This window comes from Papilio polytes, unplaced genomic scaffold (assembly GCF_000836215.1).
Source record: "Papilio polytes unplaced genomic scaffold, Ppol_1.0 DF824146.1, whole genome shotgun sequence".
Taxonomy (NCBI): domain Eukaryota; kingdom Metazoa; phylum Arthropoda; class Insecta; order Lepidoptera; family Papilionidae; genus Papilio; species Papilio polytes.
The window spans coordinates 1160195-1179300 of record NW_013525058.1 but is presented as its reverse complement, the minus strand read 5'-3'; the positions used below and the strand labels follow the sequence as shown (position 1 = coordinate 1179300).

General features: G+C 32.6%; 1 protein-coding gene across 1 annotated transcript in view; it reads right to left on the bottom strand.

The window, feature by feature from the left end:
* The window catches only part of LOC106111905, a 35086-nt gene that overhangs the window by 15174 nt on the left and 806 nt on the right, over positions 1 to 19106 (bottom strand). The window contains exon 2 of the mRNA XM_013294104.1: positions 1602 to 1650. The gene's annotated coding sequence lies outside the window, so the exon portion shown is untranslated. The remainder of the gene's footprint in view (positions 1 to 1601; positions 1651 to 19106) is intronic.

The window sequence follows — 19106 nt, the reverse complement described above, 5'->3', positions numbered from 1 at the left end:
TCGTATAATAAATAATGCACTTAATCTAAAACATACAGAACTTTAAATATGCTCCAAAACATGTCCATATAAGTCAGTTAATTTCGGCAAATTTGGCTGGCTTTAATGTCATTGAAAAAAAAACTCGTTCTCACTTGGTATTTCGTGAATAGCCAGTGCCACTTGGGAATTCCAAATTCGTTTACACCGATGTCATAATGTACCACCTAATACCACTGTAATAACAAAGTACTGTGTATTTTAAAAAACTGACATTTATAGTGTAGTTTGACGTATACAACCTCTTTGGTCGCCGAGATGTTTTGTACCAAACAAAGAGGTCGAACTGGCCACTAAGAATTGTGCACATTGAATTTGGTATAAAATAATTAACCACTAATAAGATCCGCGGAGGAAACAAAGACGCAAAAATCTAGTAAAAATTAGTAGAAATTGTTTATTTTGACTACAAAAGGTTTAATTTTTTTGTCAAATTGTCATTGCTAAGTTCTTAATAAAGTGCGTTTAAAAGTCACATGGCTGTACATATAAATCAGTGGTCAATAAAGAAAGGAGTCTGTCGTGCAATATTGTCGATGGCGGTCAATTTAAAGTAATCGACATTAATTGGCGATCGATTGTCCGGCTGCATTTTAATTAAAAACAATCAACTTGTCCCTTTCGGAATTAAACTTAAGTTGCAATTTAAAATTAAGTTGTACGAATACAGAAAATTGTTATTGATAATCTTCCAATCGATAATAAATCATATGTTCTTGTAACACAGATATAACTAACCAACGTACTGCATTTTTGAAGTAATAACATAGTAATTTGATTTCATTCATATACTACTAAAAGACTTAGTAAACATTAAATTTATTCTGAGTGTGCATAATTCAATCATTTTTTTAACTAATTGCAAAGTCTGTTATGAGTAATATGCATCCGTGTTAAATTGATAACGCAATTCTGAGTAAACAGAAATATTTTCATACCGGACATATCAAAACAAAACGTGTACTTGATGCAACGAACTTTAGACCGTAACCATATACGTATCTTAATAGTCTCATACTGTGGACTTATAATGCAAATTATTATATTTTAATTACAGTTTCTTAATGACTGACTGTTGCTTGCGTGAAATTAAAAAATGATAAAAAAAACGTATTCTATGTTACTCACAAATAAGTTACCTTTCAAATTGTGAAAGAATTTTTAAAATCGGGCTAGTAGTTTTTACGTGAATCGGATACATACAAAAATACAAATCCTTGCTCTTTATAATAATCTATACTATACTATATATCTCTACTATATATCTACACTAATATAAAGAGGATAACTTTGTTTGTTTGATTGTAACGAATAGGCTTAAATTCTTTCACCTTTAGAAAGTTTATTTATCTGTGAGTAACATAAGCTATATTTTTTCAGTTCTTTCTCATTTTTTTTTAAATTACACGCGGACCGAGTCGCCGGCAAAAGCTAGTTTTTAATAAAGTAATGAATTACAAAATTACAAGTGATAGTTGGATTTTAATTTGTTTTAACTATGATTTGGGGACATTTTTGTGTCACAGTTTAAAAGAACTTGACCATATAAGATAGCAATACTGACCTGATGACAGATACACGGAGTTCTACGGCATCCCACTTCTTGCACTTCTGTAACAAAACATAACAAAATTGAACAAGTTGTATTACAATTTATATAGGACCAACAATTGTGGTGGCAGCTGCTTTATTAATAGCAGTTGTAAAAGTATTCGCTCCACAGACTTTTTATAAGAAAATCGTCGATTACAATGCGTTATTGCCGGCTCTAAATCACTATGATTACTCCGAGCAGCTGTTGGCAGACAGCCGATGCTCCATTATTAACGGTACAGGTAAGAATCGAACCCGTATCACGTGATCTTTATACCTAGATAGTTGAAATACCATATACTTACTCTTCATTCATACCTGTATAGGATTGAATGAAGAATTCATCAAAGAAGATCAACATAAAAAAAATTTTAACATCGCCGACATTGTCATTTTTGTTGACTGTAAAAAACATTGTTATACACAATGTAATATTTATCTACATATCTGTCTTGAATTTCTGAGTAATACTTGTATAGTACCGATTTTTATTATTTTTTTTTTGTAAATCGTTCTTATAAGATAACTAGCTTTCGCCCGCGACTCCGTCCGAGTGGAATTACAAAAAAACAAAACTGAGTAGCCTGTGTGTTCTTCCAGACTATATCCTATATATCCTCTACGTCTATACCAAATTTCATCGAAATCCGTTGAGTTTTTTAGGCTACAAACTCTAAAAAACATTCGTTCATCCATCCACCCGTCCATCGATCTAAACTTTCGCAGTTATAATATTAGTATGAAGTATGATTTTGAAACTTAGATCAAAAGTTACATCCTAATTAATTCGAACATAAAAATCTATTATTGCAAATATTATAATGAAATTGCTCTCAAATTATACTACGTTATAACTTTTAAATCTTGTATCTGGCAATTGGGGCAATATTAATATGAAATGCAATCTCAGTTCGGCATTTAGGCCTCAATATCAGAGCATAGGTTATCTGAATTCGCGCAACACTAACGATCGCAGTCGTAAGGAGTATATGTAGGAAATATTTTATCTGTAAACTGGAATAAACAAGCACATGACTGTTCGTTATTGCACAAAAGTCCTTGTATCAGAAACTTGTACAGATTTATTTGATTAGTCATTCAAAATAAATCCTTAAATAAAAATTGAATTCATTTTTTTATTAACCGCAGTTGTTTTGTTGACTTGGAATTTCGGACTTTCTTCTTTTTTTGGCTTTCATTTTTTTAACCATTGCTAAAAGGTACTGAATACACATACGACGAGTATTCTGTCATATGTTTGTATGTATCTTACTATTAGACATGTAAGTTTGGCTGTTTGTTTCTAGCCAAATTGCTGAATAGAACTCGATGAAATTTAGCATAGATGTAGAACATGATCTGTAGGAACGCAGAGACAACCTACTTTTAACTCGGCGCGGACGGATTCGCGGGATAAAGCTAGTAATAACGCGAAGTTGTAAATTTTCTTATAATTTCAATGAAGCGGGTCTCATAAGATACGGTGACATTGTCGGTGTAAATAAGATAAATTGATTTAAACTGCACGTTATAAGATAATGAGGGAATTGACTTGACTTGTCATAATCACAGATTGACGTCAACAGATGAAGCTCTCTGTAAATAACATATAGAGGTGAATGAAGGCAAAGTCAAAACAAAACAGTTAATTAAATTCCACACTAGTATATCTACTTCTTATCTGACATAATTAAAACTCTATTATAAATATCATGATAAAAAACGTAATGTAAATTGATGCGAAATTAAATAAAATGTCTGTGAAAGTAAAATTTCCTTAAGAAAATCAGTTATTTTCACATCACATCACAATATTATTCAAATGTTTTAATTCGGTAACATCAAAAATGACAAAAAATCCAGTCCTAATACAACCTATGTCCCTTAAAAATAGGCTGCTTTTCACTTTATTTAAAGAAATTGTCAAACAATTCAAATAAATTCTTCTGTTGCAATCACTCGCGAGGTATACAACGAAATTGTTTCCCGTAAGTTATTCTTTAAAACACGTCTATTGTTTGAACATAATGTAAATTCTTCGGTCACCGTATTAGTCATTAACTCATTAGAGGCGCTGACTTCACTATTGTCAATGCTAAACGACGAACGTCTTGGACTACGCATGTAAACAACTAAATAGATAATATTACACTGATAATGAATACCTTTAAACGCACCGAACAACCAAGAAAATATACATAACTAATGACTTATAACAAGGTCTTTTTCAATATTTTCTTTAAATTATACTCATGTTAAAAACTCTTTAGCACGAAATGCCGTATCAAAATTCAACGAGATCGTAAATCGTGCGCTTAGCCCGAGAAAATATTCCGTGTTAATTAAGGTCAGCTTTGCAGCGGTCCTTCGAGATATAATTTAAAGTACGATAAAACTTGCGAATTGTACAGATAAAATAACACCGGCTACAGCCAGTTAAGGTAACGGTTAACCCAAACCGCTGCAAATACCGTACGAGATAACTAAAACTGCTTCGCGTTGCACCGCGAACTTTTTCCAAATTCGGATGATGTCTAAAGAAAATGAGTGTCATATTTGTCTTACTTATTTTTGTGCTTATTTTTATGATCATCATTTTAAAAATGGAGAGATTCCAGGAAATGAATTCAATTCCAAGCCGCATTTTGCATTTTGCAAATTGGTTTGAAATTTGAATATTGTAAGAGTTTCAATTTTTTATAACACTGCAATCAGACCGTGTTCTGGTTTAATATAAAATTATAACACTTTGTTAAAGTGATGACGATTTAATACTAATAATTATGCATTTTTGTTATACAATGCTGGTGAAAGAAAAAAGAGTATATTTAGTAAGGTATTTGTTAAAAAAACCTTTTGAAAAGTTATACAACAAATTTCCTGATCTGTTAATATTACGCTTTCAATATCTTTTATTGACTTGTAAAAACTATTCAGTACTTTTAGTTTCTATTAGTAATTTAACAATAGGTTTGCAACAATAACCAGGTAATGCAGTTATAATAGAAATAATAGTTAAATTCAATTCAATACATTCTATTATTTACCTTGCCTTATTGAAAACCTGACAAACTGATCGAACAATTTCAATAAGTCTGCATTCTATTTATCCTTGATTTTATTAAATGGATGTAATACTAAAAACATCTACAACCTTAAACTATACAATAAAATGTAATTCAAATTAGTAATCGCAAAGAATTTCTTCCACTTTTAGAATGAATGACATAACAATGATTTCCACCTATTTTGGCTAACAATCTAAAAATAGATAACAATGTTATGTCATGATCGTAATACCAACGTTTGAAACATTTAAATGTGAATAATTATTGTCTATCATTGAGTCATCTTTTACTATTGCCTTCAGTAAATAAAGAGGCTTTAGTTAACAGTTTCATACTCCTAGATTTAACCCGACCCAACTGTTACACATAAGTGCGTAAATTGCATGCAAGCGAGTGTAACCTCATCTGGCCAACATTCATTTCATTGCACTGCAATCGTGGGAAACGACCGCCGACAGAAACCATTATACACTACCAGTAAAGCGAGAAAAATAACACTCCCGTACATACCTTGCACCAATAACAAGCTATGTTTTCATAAGAGTAAGCATAGGAAATTAATAAATGAAACGATGATGATCTTCTATAAATCTTAGCTTTATCTAGAGTATTAGTAATTAATGAAAAATTACTACATAATATAGGCAAGAGTAGGAATCAAAGAATACTGGCCTTTTAATGGCAGGTCACAGTAATGGAAGACACACATTTGCATATCTGTAACTAAGTCCCTTCTGTCAGTCGAGTAATAAAATACGATGTTTTGAGTAATATTATAAAATACAGTGTCCATTGGACAGCATTCACTGATAAAAGTGTTTGTCAGCGAACAAGGTCGACGCGGACGACTTGTTGACTCTGGGCAGAGCACATAGCGTGTGAATTATATTTGCACGCAGCGCGCTATCTACTATATCTATTTTTTTACTATTTTTTGTATGAGGCAATAGCAACGATGGAATCACCGTCTACTTTCGTACAATTTCCGGTAAAAAGTAAGTAAAAACACATTTAATTTTCTGAATAAAATATTGTTTACCAAGCAATCATGAAGCAGGTGAGTTAATTCGTTATTTTAGTAGAAGTTGGAAAACATTATTTGCAGTAACATTCATCATGCATTTGTAAAACTACACTAGTGACAAAGGGTGCACCATACGTCATATGAAAGTGGGTGGTGGCATATATGTACTAACTAATTCAATAGTATTACAGCAATGGGCAGTGGGCGTGATGATTCACTGATATTGTTTCGTCAATGACACTGCACACTGTCACCCACCGCTCGCAAACCACAAAAGTAAATTTACTGATATGCTTCGAACGAATTTGCGATATTCCGATGAAAAATATTAAACAGATCGTGTGGTACGAGGAAATATGACATCACATATGCAAATCTGGTTGACGCGAATGATTTCTGATTATGTAATTCCTCGTCAGAATAGAAGCCAATGAAACAAATGTAATAAACCTTTACTTAACCAAGCTTGAGCTAACAAATCTATCTTATATACGAAAGGACTCAAAGAGGAATGTAGGATTCTTGAAAAACAAACATAAAATATTGTTTCCGCTGGGAATCAAGAACAGTGCCTATAAGAAGCCAATGAAATAAATCCAACTGTGATAAATCAATTTATTCAAGTTTATATCAGGCTCAGTCGAGCTGAGAAGTTCGGGAGGTTAAAAAATTGAAATTCGAAGAAAAGCATGCGGACAAAAAAAAAGGTCGCCGGCATTAGACGTCGGATGGCAAGGCGAAGTACAAAGGCCCTCAGTGTCGGAGGTCTTGTAAACAGATTGTGAAGGAAAAGATTTTTTGTTGTTAGATATAGAAATGAATCGGGCGTCGGCTCGACGGCGCTCCACGCAGGTAGGAATTTCTTTACGGTCGGGATTACTCTTTTCGTGGTCGATTTTATCTCGGTTACTTACGTGCACAAACGTTGTTATCGCCGTTATGTTTGCACAAATATGGACGACCTCGTATTCGTGCCTACTCTTCGTGTATCACGAATTCCATTACATATTATATTTGTCTTTTGTCATGACTTAATTATAACAAAAACTCATTGTAAAAAATGCTCCCACGAAGGAGAAATTTACATTCTTCCTTCCGAGTCGAAACCTAAATAAATTTTAATTATCTTCACTTATTTCTTGTGTAATTTATTTCTTGCTAAAAACTATCATGTATTAACAAATATTTAATGACGTTAATATCTTAAGTATTTAAATAACACTAACGAAACCGAGATTTTAAATGTTACTTATCATTTCCGATGACGCAGTAACATATCTGATATGATAACTTTTTCGTTATTATATAATATTTATATATTATCAGTTGATAAATTAGCATTGAAAATTGAACGCTAACCATGAATAAACGTTTAACCTTGATGCGATGTCATTGAGAATGACGATATCCCAAAAGGTTGCTTGATTACACAGAATACTTTATGCAGTGCCCCCATACAATGAATGCTTAGTGCCAGACAGGTCAACCGTGTTCAACGACGAACTCTTTAATATTTAAACCGTCCAAAAGCGACAGCTTAAACGTTTTTTTTCATGTTCCGTCTTTTATTAAAACTTTTTGAACGCTACAAATGCGCACGTGGACTCGTTTTATACTTTAGTAAGCCGTGACGTTGTTTCTTTTTGATTTATTATGTCGATGTATGCTTTTAGCACTTCGATAAAAGGTTAAACTAATCCGAATAAAAAATATTTACTATAGAGTAGCACGGTCGACTAAACGTACGAACGGATAGTAAATTAAAAATTTTATACCAGTGGCTATACATGTTTATGATTAGCTAAGTAAATACGTAATTAAACAACACATATTAATTAAATTAAAGTTTGGTTTTATAGCGTTGGCATTTTGAGAGACGGTAAATTTTAATTAATTTCGAAAATTAATTAGTAATGTTCGGTCGCTTATGCCATATGCTACTTTATAGTAGCAAAATATTCTTATAAGACTATAAAAATCAGTTAAATACAAACTTAACATAGTGAAAGGACATACTAATTAAACATTCTTGTCCATAAACAGAGTTTATTTCTCGGAAAACATATATTTGCTCTGAAAAACAACAATATTAAAACATTAGTTATATACTTTTTAACTGATAACAGAAATTCTACGTCTATCTTACATAGATGATCATTCACGCTTAAAGCCTAACGGCGCAAGCAGAGACTGTTGATTTTTTGGCACAGATCTGAAACATTTGTTTTGTTTCTGTATACATCTATGCACGTTAGGTGTTGAATTATTTATCAGTTGTAAAACAATCATCGAATTAATCACCACAATGCATGCCAAAGTAGATACTGTGATGCAGGGAAGCCACATTGAGGCGGGCGTTCAGTGCAATTATGTCAATCACGTATCGATTTACCGAAGCGACGCAAACAATGCGATCGGACGACACCACTTAATCACAACACGACCGCAGAACAAACGTGATCGATCATAACACGAACCTCACTTCTCGTATGTTTTCGAATGACAGTCAACATGGGTACACTCACGTACATAATTGTTACAAGTAATTTTTTGCAAAATTCAAGTAAAAAAACCTACGACAAAATAGTTTGGACTTTGGTTTTTTACTTGCCGAAGACTATAACACTTTCCAAATTGATTTAATAGTGAAAACAACCTGAATACAGCATAAAAAGTATATCAAAATGTTTAAAAGAGCATTTTTTGGTTATTACAAAAAAGCAGAATCCTCGTAATGTATGGACGATGAATACATGGACGTATGTAGTACTTAATTCAAAAAGGTACTTCTATAACTGACACTATTGGCATGGAACGAGAATGGCTTACGATACGGCGTATAGTTATAGTGTATTCACTGGATGGTCACGGTGAATGACACCGCAAAGCAAATTGCGGGGAGCGCAAACCGGAATCGGCCGCAGCCGGCCAGTCTAGAGTATCAGGAGACGGTAGAATGGCACTTCAGTGGCCATTAGCTGTAGCAGATTTACCTATAAAACATATCCCGCGCCCCACGCTCGCGGTCACAAGTAATCTAGACAACGATAATGGTGGTTCTATGACTACCTAACCGCAATGCGAAGAGGCTATGGATAATGAGATATGTCCGCGAGAAACGTATTATCGTTTACTGAGAATGATTTAACTGGTTTAGTGTCTGAAAAAATATATCAACAGATTACGTCGCGGAACAAGTCAATTGTTACACGGTATTTTTTACGTGACAGTACTCACATGAAGTTCTTAGTTTATCGGAATGGGAACAAACACCAGAAAATTAGATATAAGGGTATTCCTAATTTAAAAAAAAAACCGTCGAAATCGTTAACTTTCATTTATTAATTAACAACGATATATAAAACTGATAAGATCAACATAAGAAATGTGATTAGATTTAAATAACGAGATATCGATTACAAATGATTGTATCGATAATGTTTCAGTTCTTTTACGTAACAAGGCTACTGTTTGTATAGTCTTAATTCTTTTCTTCCTTGTTTGTTTTCAAATTGTGTAAGAGTGGTCAGTTAGTGCCAAAAGTAGCAAGCATCCGTTGTTTTGTGGTGCAGTTAAAATAAACTCGTTCACGGAAACCGTTGCTTTACTACCTGCGATACTGTCTCTCAAACAGCTAATGGGGCAAGTAAACAATAAACTAGCTATTTATATTAGGCTACCTTATTTCAACACGAGTAGCAATTTAGGGTTTTGATAACCTATTGTGTTTTTAAGTAAGCATTTAAGACGTGCTCAGTAATGTTTTGACAGAACTTCCTCTTCAAGATGTCTGCATTTTTATTCTTTTCATCTTAAATACGTAACGTAAGTACGTAAGTACGTAAGTATTTTAACCATTTTTTATTATTGTTTTCTATACTAAACATTACATTGAATTACGATTCAGTCAATTCAATCGACATAAATAGTTTCACTGTTATGCTCAAAGCGGAATATATTGCTCTTAAACGATAAATCAAACAAGTTTCTCTGAAAGATTTATTCACGTACTTTCTTAAGATAGTCATTATTGTTAGCGGCCGTAACGTGTAAGCGGCCATAAACGTCCAGGTTGTCCATTGCCGCAGTATCGAATCAAATGCCTTCTATAATAGTTTACAATGTTTATTGCGGGCGTTTGAGAATCCATTACCGTTGGAAAGCCTTTAGATTGAATTGCGGTAAGTTCGCGTGGGCCCGCTAACTCTTGGTCGCTCTAAGTCTAGATTTGAATGGTTCGTTCGTTTCTCTTAGGCGTGTTCATAAGCTTTCTAATTGGACATCGCTTCGGTATAGCACTTTGAATTGTAAAATTTCTCATTAAATGTTAGAATTTGAAGATATAATACTTGAATCTTCTTTTTCTGCTTTTATGTGTCTATGTTTGTTTGAAAATGTTATACAAGTTGGATCGTAATCAGAAAGGTCCTTAATGATTCAAATGTCTTCTACTATAACTCAAATGCTTGTTATTTAAATGTTGTTGTTACACTTAGTTAAAGAAAGTTTTTATGAATGGGAGATAAACAACTGTTTCTTTAACATTTATGTAGATATGCAATTCAAGCGCTTACCCTGTAAATAAAACGTCCCTACCGTATTATTGTCCTTTATAACCAGTTGTCTCCTGGTCTAGATTTACTTGTGGTCACTTCACCCACGCTAGTGCAGTGAGTGCTTTTACCTTCGGGAAATATTGGTACATTTATGCAGTAATCATATACGTAGTACAAATAAATCCAATGTCCATGTTTCATATAAAAGCCGTGCATTCGAAATCAAATAATTTCCAATTTTAACTTTTCAAGGATTTAATCCATTTACTTTAAGTCCTTGTGTACAAGTAAAATTTGATCGTAAACAACTTCCGGTTTAATACGCAATTTTATTAAAATAGACACCTTTCCTTTTTTATTACAGTTTGCTGACGATAAAACAGTGGGATTGATGTTAAATCAAGTAATTCTACATTAAAGGTTGTTTTAATCGTCGGCATTAAATCCGTCGAGTTTACAAAATGCCAACAGTTCATATTACGCATATCACGTGATTTTCGAAAGGAGTTAATGTTAAAAGGCAAATGAAATGTTATCAATGTCAATCTGTGTGTCGGAGAAACGGTAAATGAATTCAGAATGTTGTTATATTCTTTGTATAAATACGTTTTTTTTTTAATATCAATTTGTTGACGTATAAGATAAGGAGGATGAAATTATTCTTCAGGGGAAATACGTATAATAATTGAGTACAAATCTATATTGGGAAAATGTAATCTGGGTTAATAATGTATAAATGAAATGCAAGAAATTTATAGTGAATTTTAGAGCTGACCACCATCGCTTTCTAGAAACAACTTGTTTCATTTAAATTGTTTATGTTTATGTAAGTGCTCGTGTAATGCAGTGTAAACTATCCTTGAATTTTGAATATATGCACATGAGTAGTAAATTATTTCTTAAAGAACTAACAAATTTCGAATTTCTTTATATGTAACTCTCTAATTGTGTTACATGAAAACAGAGGTGTCTAGTTTTAAAACTATTAAGTAGTGTTGGAGTATAATAGTGAATAAAACATGTGAATTGCTTGTAAAGACATATTGAAACAATTCCTTAAACTATTGGTATTGCATCATAATTGTTAAAAAAAACAATAGAACATCGAGAAATAATTTAACTTTCATTCACTAATTATAGAATTTAACATCGGGAACAATAGATAATTATCTCTAAGAAAACACGCGATTAGGAATTTGGACCGGTACAGGCAGTCGCCATGTTAGACCGGTACCATACCATGCCTATATTGGGCTAAAAGCATCCGACCACTACTACGGTTTATAAACAAATCGAACAAACTCGAAATTAATAACGGAAAAACTTACTTCGACAAAATGTACATGTAGCTATTATAGAGAAATAAAGTACCTACTCGAATTTACCTTTTATAGGAGATCGTAGTCCTCTTTGAACATAAAATCGATCGTGATTATTAATCTTCAGTCAGTTTGTACGAATACAAATGGTAGGAGCTAAGCACTACTTACACTTGTGACATAACTACACAGTACAACTTTTTACATCGCAACAAAAATGGAAACAAGGAGGATGATGTGTCTAATGACAGTCCTAGTAATCTTGAAGAACGTAGAAATGTATTTCTTGAAAATTGTAATTCGTTTTCGATACTTCATTTTTTTAATGAAATTTCGCTTCGCCTGTAATATGTTTCGAGATATTTATTTATGTTGTTCTTAATTTTTATTTTCATTACCTCTAAATAGCAAGCAGTGACTAGCAGAAAATAATAGAAACATTTTTTTAATGTCTTATTTGTCAACAAAGTTCCATACTATACAAATCACTCATATATACCTTTATATATTAAAACTGTTTTGTAACACAATGGAGAACAATTACAATGACTTCAGCGACTATCGTCACATAATGGCCTATGACCTATTTAGTAGAAACGGCGCACCTTAGCGCCAGCCGATGTCCCATTTAAACATTAAAATGAATGCTTATTCAATATAATTACTATTCACATATGTAAATATCTGAAATAAGTTAAATTAGATATTGTTATTTCACCCTTTTTCGAATATTTCAACATTAAACAAAAGTTTATGTCACGCAATATGTTTCGTAACTTAATATAAAATAATATTTGTTTTTCCATATAAACCATGGATACCATAAGTTCACGGTTATCAGTTTTAATTAAGTCAACAATATTTAGCTGGTAATTCCATTACAGACGATTAATACAAGTGAATTAAATAAAAATATTGTCAAAAAATTTTGGTCGGCACGATACCCGTACCATGCAATGTGATTTACATCCTGTGTCTAATAATACCGAGAATTTGATAAGAACTAAAAATATTTTTAAAACCTAGATTTTAATACGCACGTTTCGTTTCCATGCAACTACATTAGAACAAAAAAAACGTATCGCAACGGTTCAAAAAACGCATGCTATTTAATGACGTTAACCAACTACATTCATTCGCTATTAAACCATTAAATAGTCACACCATTCACATAATACGATACGTCACGTCACGTCAGGGCTTTAAACGGCAAGCGTCATGCTGCAATTAAAACACGTCTGTATGTATGGAACAAGTTAAAATCGGCCTTAGCATTATACGTTGAAATTAATTATGATAGTTATATTTCATATATTAAAAAAAAACATCTATTACAGTGAGCATAGAGGCCTAAACTAGAAGAACTTTATAAGGTAAAGTGTAGATGAGTCTGATTCATGCATGATACCTTATAAAGAAGATACTATCAAATAAATTACGTATCGATTTGGTAACCGAAAAATGAGAAAGCTGTACATAGATATAGTACTGTCTTGATTCCTTGATCATTCCATTTGAGATTTTCATACGTCACGTCACGAAAGGAAAACAGACCAAGGAGATTAGGCGCCAATACACAAGGCTACTTAATTGTTATTCACAACGAAGACTGCGAACGAATATATCGCTTAATTCCTTACTTATACCAAGACTTGTGTCCAAACAGATTTAGAAACAAATAATTTATGAGATAATATTGTTTTATTGCATGAATTATCAAAAGAAATCTCAGCTTCTTAAACTAGAATGACTAAAAAATCAATGTTCGTCAAAACGTACAAAGATGTTCAAGTTAATATTTTTTTTCTACCACTACTTGAAGCCGTACCTTCATACCTAATGCGTAAAAACAAGTTACATAAGGAAATTGAAGACTATTACGGACGTGGGAAGGTCAATGGGCTTTTGAATTCACACCGACAATTAAATAACTCGATAAACGGGATTTTATACGGTAAATTGATTGTTACAGCTTTCCTTAAATAGTGAAATTATGTCTAGAATTGATAATTTAACAAGAAAGTACGATTTTATGTCATTAGAAACTTCATAACATTTTACAAAATTTATTACAACACTAGAATTGTTAACATATCACATAAAAAGGCATCATTTAATACGATTCTGATAGAATCTGTTTATATCTGTATCACAATACTACACAAATCCTATTACAGGTATTAGTATGGCAATACCGGTGTTACATACCGACGTAGCGGATGGCAACCCGCCCCGCCCGCATCGTACGATCGTTGCTAAACAACCGGTTGCGTCTTGATTATACATAAAAAAAACTAACGCGAAAATCTGCTAGATATAGTAAATGTTCTAAAACATGTCTTGTATAAAGTTATTTATTATTAGTTAATTGTAAACTTAAAATTGACAGGAAAATTAAATCAATAAGACGTGTACAAATAATTGCTCATGTAATTTGTAACATTTCTCGTGTGACGTTAAACGAAATCTTTTAATTTTGTTGTAAGATAAACGGTAACAAACTTCAGCTCGGTGAAAGCTGAAACGTTACAGCAAGCCACGCACACTTCGATAAAATACCGTTGCACACGATTGTGATCATAACCACATGAGAAAAAAAGGTGAAAGTCGCTTACACTAATCGATTACGCTACACGCAAATCATTTCAATACACCAAATCTGATTAGACAGACAAAAGTTTTAACGATATATCAATTTCGACACTGCAACGCCGGTTGGTTCGAATTGCACTACCGGCAAACATTCATCGAGGAAAGACCCAATGACATACTTTTTTACACGCGCAAGTGTGATACAGTTCGACGAACTAATTATTCCATTCAGTACTTTCACTGCAGTTATAAAGCGAGCTTTATAGTTCGAGCGTTTTAACCGAATAAAATACAAAATAACGTTTAACCATTTACCGATATTAAGGCGATTTGGTCGAAAGATGGAGTGCTAGTCCATACGTTCCATAGTTCATTCCATAATGGTGTTAGCTTGTTATCCGCCTCACTCAGACGAGTGATCATTTGAGTGAGGGTTCACGTGATAATTGGATACTAACAGTGGCGACGACTAAGATAAACTGGAGATAGAAGTTAGGTTATTAAGTTCATTTCTATCGTTATAGAGGATGTTGCCATATTGGAGAAAATGTCAGAAAACTTATATACAAAAAAAAAACATATCGTCGAATTGAATACCTCCTTCTTTTGGGAAGTCGGTCAAAAAGTGATACAATCTTTAAATCGGAAATAACGATTTGATTTTTTTTTATTTATCAGCCATTTGTTGTTAATAAAAAATCTATAACTATCTTATCTTTAATTTAAATGCTTCTTTAGTGGGTATTGACTCAGAAGTGATATGTAACAACTTTACTTTGTAAATATTTCTCGACAAATATAACCTCAATATGAGATACTGTGAAGGGCATAATCGTTGTTTCTGTTAGACTTTATTACTAATAGCTGTTCCCGTGTGACTTCATTCGCATAAAATTATGAAAATTCTATTTTCTTGTTTACATGTGTCAATTGCAAATGTCAAATTGACATGACATTATGACAAACCATAGCAACCTTGCTTCCTTGATGTTGGCAGCAACTTATGGTCTCTTACCAACATTAGGGTTTTTATCCAAAATATTTACCCTCTAAGTTTAATGGCGTGAAATTATTATATGTATAGCCTAAAGCGTGACATAAGTGTAATATGCTGTAATTGCTGACATCTTAGGCAACAAAGAAGTGTGTGTTTACGCTTTATTATTATAGTAAAGATTTAGATTGATATTACTACTGAAGAACTATTAAATATCTTAAGAAATCTGTTAACTATAATCGAAATATGTTGTATTAAAAAACCACAATAAAATCTCTTATCAACCAGTTGCTGATTTGGATGATGGTTGCCTAATGTGCGTAAAAACCTTTATCACTCTTTGAATTATAATTTATCAGTTTATCTGAATTTTAAAAATTGTAAGAGTATTATGTGTTACCTGTTACAAAATAATCACCTTTAAGTAATAAGGGGCCTCGCTGCCAGTAAACCTTGGAGCCGGTAGATAGCTTGAGATAATGTCATGGAGATTACAGATACTATCACCGGTAATTAACACGGGACGGTTGTTATGTCACAGTTAAAGCGGTATAGTGGTGTGAATAACAAATATTAGCTGTTATATTTTCTGACAGCCATTCTAGTTCCGCATAAACAAATTGTCTTAAATGTAAACAAATTTAATTAGTGTCCCTGAAATTGACTAATTAATTTAAAAACGTGAAATTAGTGTTCTTATTTAAAAAAAATCAATACGTGTTAATGTTATTTAGTACTAAAATACAATCATGTGATGAAATATGGTTTTCTAATCATGTAATTTTTTTGATAGACAGTTTATTGATTATTGAGTACATATAAAAATATATTCAAAATGAAATAACTAAGTGAAATTAATGGGATTCTAAGAAACATTGTTGAAACGGGTAACGGTAAAGAACCATGCCCACCATTAATCATAAACCAGTATCAGGCGAGCTTCCTAACTGTCTTGTGGAGAACAGCTGAACGTAGACATTGTAGTTAACATATTGATACAGATAACATTGTATTCGCAATTTGCTTTGACAGCTTTAATAATGGTGTTGGGCTTGCTATATTTATAGCTGGTACTCGCGACTTCGCCCTCGTAAAATTAAAAAATATAGCCCATGTTACTCACATATAAATGACCTTTCTTATGGTGAAAGACTTTTTAAAATCGGTCCTCTAGTTTTTGAGATATTTACATACAAAAAACAATTTTTCCTCCATATAATATTAACATAGATTAAAGTTTTAGTCGTGGCTAAAACATTTAACTATCAGTTTGATGTATTTCTAATTGAATAATGAATACTTTCTATAAATCAGATAAAAAATACCATTGTTGAGAAATCGCCTAGGAGGCCGGAGGCCTAATTTTAGTCCCTTTCTCTTTACCGCCCTTTTCTTATAAGAAGAGGATGGGAAGAGGAAGTGGATTTGACGGTGGAGGATATGCATAGGAAGGGGAAATGTCCTCTTTATGTGCGTCTCCTCCTCCGTCGGATAAGGGTAGGCAACGCATCTGCAATTGCGGATGTATATGGGCAGCGGTCGCTTTGGATTGAGGTGGCCGCTTGCTCGTTTGCCACCTTATGTTATAAAAAAAAAAAATCTAATAATGATTTTAATGTGTATTAATTTTGATGAATTTAGCCTACATCTGTAGGAATGAATGAATTTAGTCTATATTATTAGACAACTTATTTAATTGATATTGTCGCTTTTAACTCAGAGCAATACTTCTCGTCAAGACTTAGGATGCGCGCCAATCTATCCATACTTCTAGTGACATTGACAGCTGTCAGCTAGGGACGTGACGTTTATGCCGATAACCAAGAGTTGCGCCAATTCTATAGCACGGTACTAATTTTATTCCTAACAATATCTATAGATAAAAAGACTCCATTGATCTTAGTAGAAAATAAAACTACTTTAAAATAATTTTTACACAGATAAAAGTATCAAAAAGACACATCAGAGTACCAGCTAGTTAGTACAAATACGATAACATAACATACAAAAACTCCACGTAAAATTTGCAGTAGCTATTTCGTAATCACTATTTGACCTAGCTATCAGTCACGTTTTTCATTATCACATCACAAGAAATTAATTTAAATTTAAACGTTTTAATATATCTGCATTATTTGTTTGTGATAACTTCTTCACACTGCAATACATACGTAAGACATTCTTGTACATACAAAGCCTTGCATGTCTCACGTTGCAGTATGCACAAATGAAGTTGGTTCTGTTATCACATATTAAATATGTATCAATTATTTAACTAGCTATTTGCCCAGCTTATTGAAATATAAATAACAGAAGACAATGGAAATCCTTAAGATACTTTGTTAAAATTAACAATTAATAAAATTACAGTAGAAAAGTTATTCTGGAAATTTTAAAGCAAGAAGTCAAAGTTATCTTTAAACTGTGAATTTTTCCAAAGTAATAATAAAATGTAAACTACGATTTACCGGGAATATACGTTTTTCCATATGTATTGATAACAAGCAAGAAATGGAATCGATCGACGATTATTGAATTATTAGCAAAAGAAACGACACTGCAATAAAAATCATGGAAATATTGTCAGGGTTTATATTATAGACTGAAATAATGCAATAGTTAGTTGTCTATTTCGGACACAATACTAAAGATTTTGTGTTATACAAAAGAGGAAAAAAATCAGACAGATTGTAGCCTTCTGTCGGTGATCGCGAGGTTAAAGGCGGCCGTTCGCTAATCGAGCATCCATTACTGTAATAGCGCGGATCGTGATGCCAGTCTCCGTGCTGTCTAGAAATGCACAAAACCGGTGTTTACTGAACACGTTCTGATGCATTAAGTTAATCCACAATCGTTTAAATACAAAATTAATCAAGAAATATATAAATTAATTGTAACAAATTGAGAAAATAATATTGGATACCGCAAGGTTCGTTCTCTGGACCATTATATTCGCTGTTTATAGTCATTACATTTCAGATGTAAACAAAAAATCATTGACGTAGTTCTCCTTGCTAATGACACTTTGTAGTAATTTAAATTTAATAACAAAATTACAATTTTTAACGAAATGACGCGAGCATGGCGGCGACGTGCTTATAATGTTAGAGCAGGCTCCGTTTATTTCGAATAACATCGTATATATTCTATATTAAATATACTATTTATGTTCTAAGGAACCAGAGTCCCTATAAAAATAAATCATAGGAATCAAAGTGCGACTAAACAGTTGTGCGATAGTTTAGTCAAAGATGTGCGCGCGCTCTTTAGTGAAGAATAGTTGACTCAAGAAAAATTGTGTATTTATTACTTGAACTTTAATATACGAGTAGCGTGATTTTACAAAGTTCTTGTGTCCATGGACTTAGTATGCTTAGGATAATCCTGTTCAAGAGCAACTATAAGAAAAACCTATGCCAAGGTCTTCAGAAGCCTAACGAACTGACGATATTTCATTACGGATATCGTGTTTTTTTATAACTTTATATTCTGTGTTTTAATCGAGTGTTTTTAGTAGTTTTTAATGACACTATTAGTATTTAATTAAAAAATCTTGGCCGCTTTTTTATTAAGCGTTTTCAAACTTGGAACTTATAGAGTAAAAAATAAACTAACGCTGATTGTTCTTTCGTCAATGTCACAAATATGCGGGTATATTTAAAATTGAACAACAACCATCTCAAACTGCAAAGGTCAACTTAAGAGGTTGTAGGGGTACGTAGGTCGTTTTCATTTTTTACCATCAGAAATGTTTAGCATTTCCGCACCATTGTGTATTACTCGTTCCTTTTCAATACCAGGTATCTAAATCGCAAAAACTATAAGCGTTAAATACTAAATTTACAACACTACTTTGCTGAATCTTATAATCTCGTTATAGGAAATCCTAAATAATACTAAGATAAATCTTAATTAAAT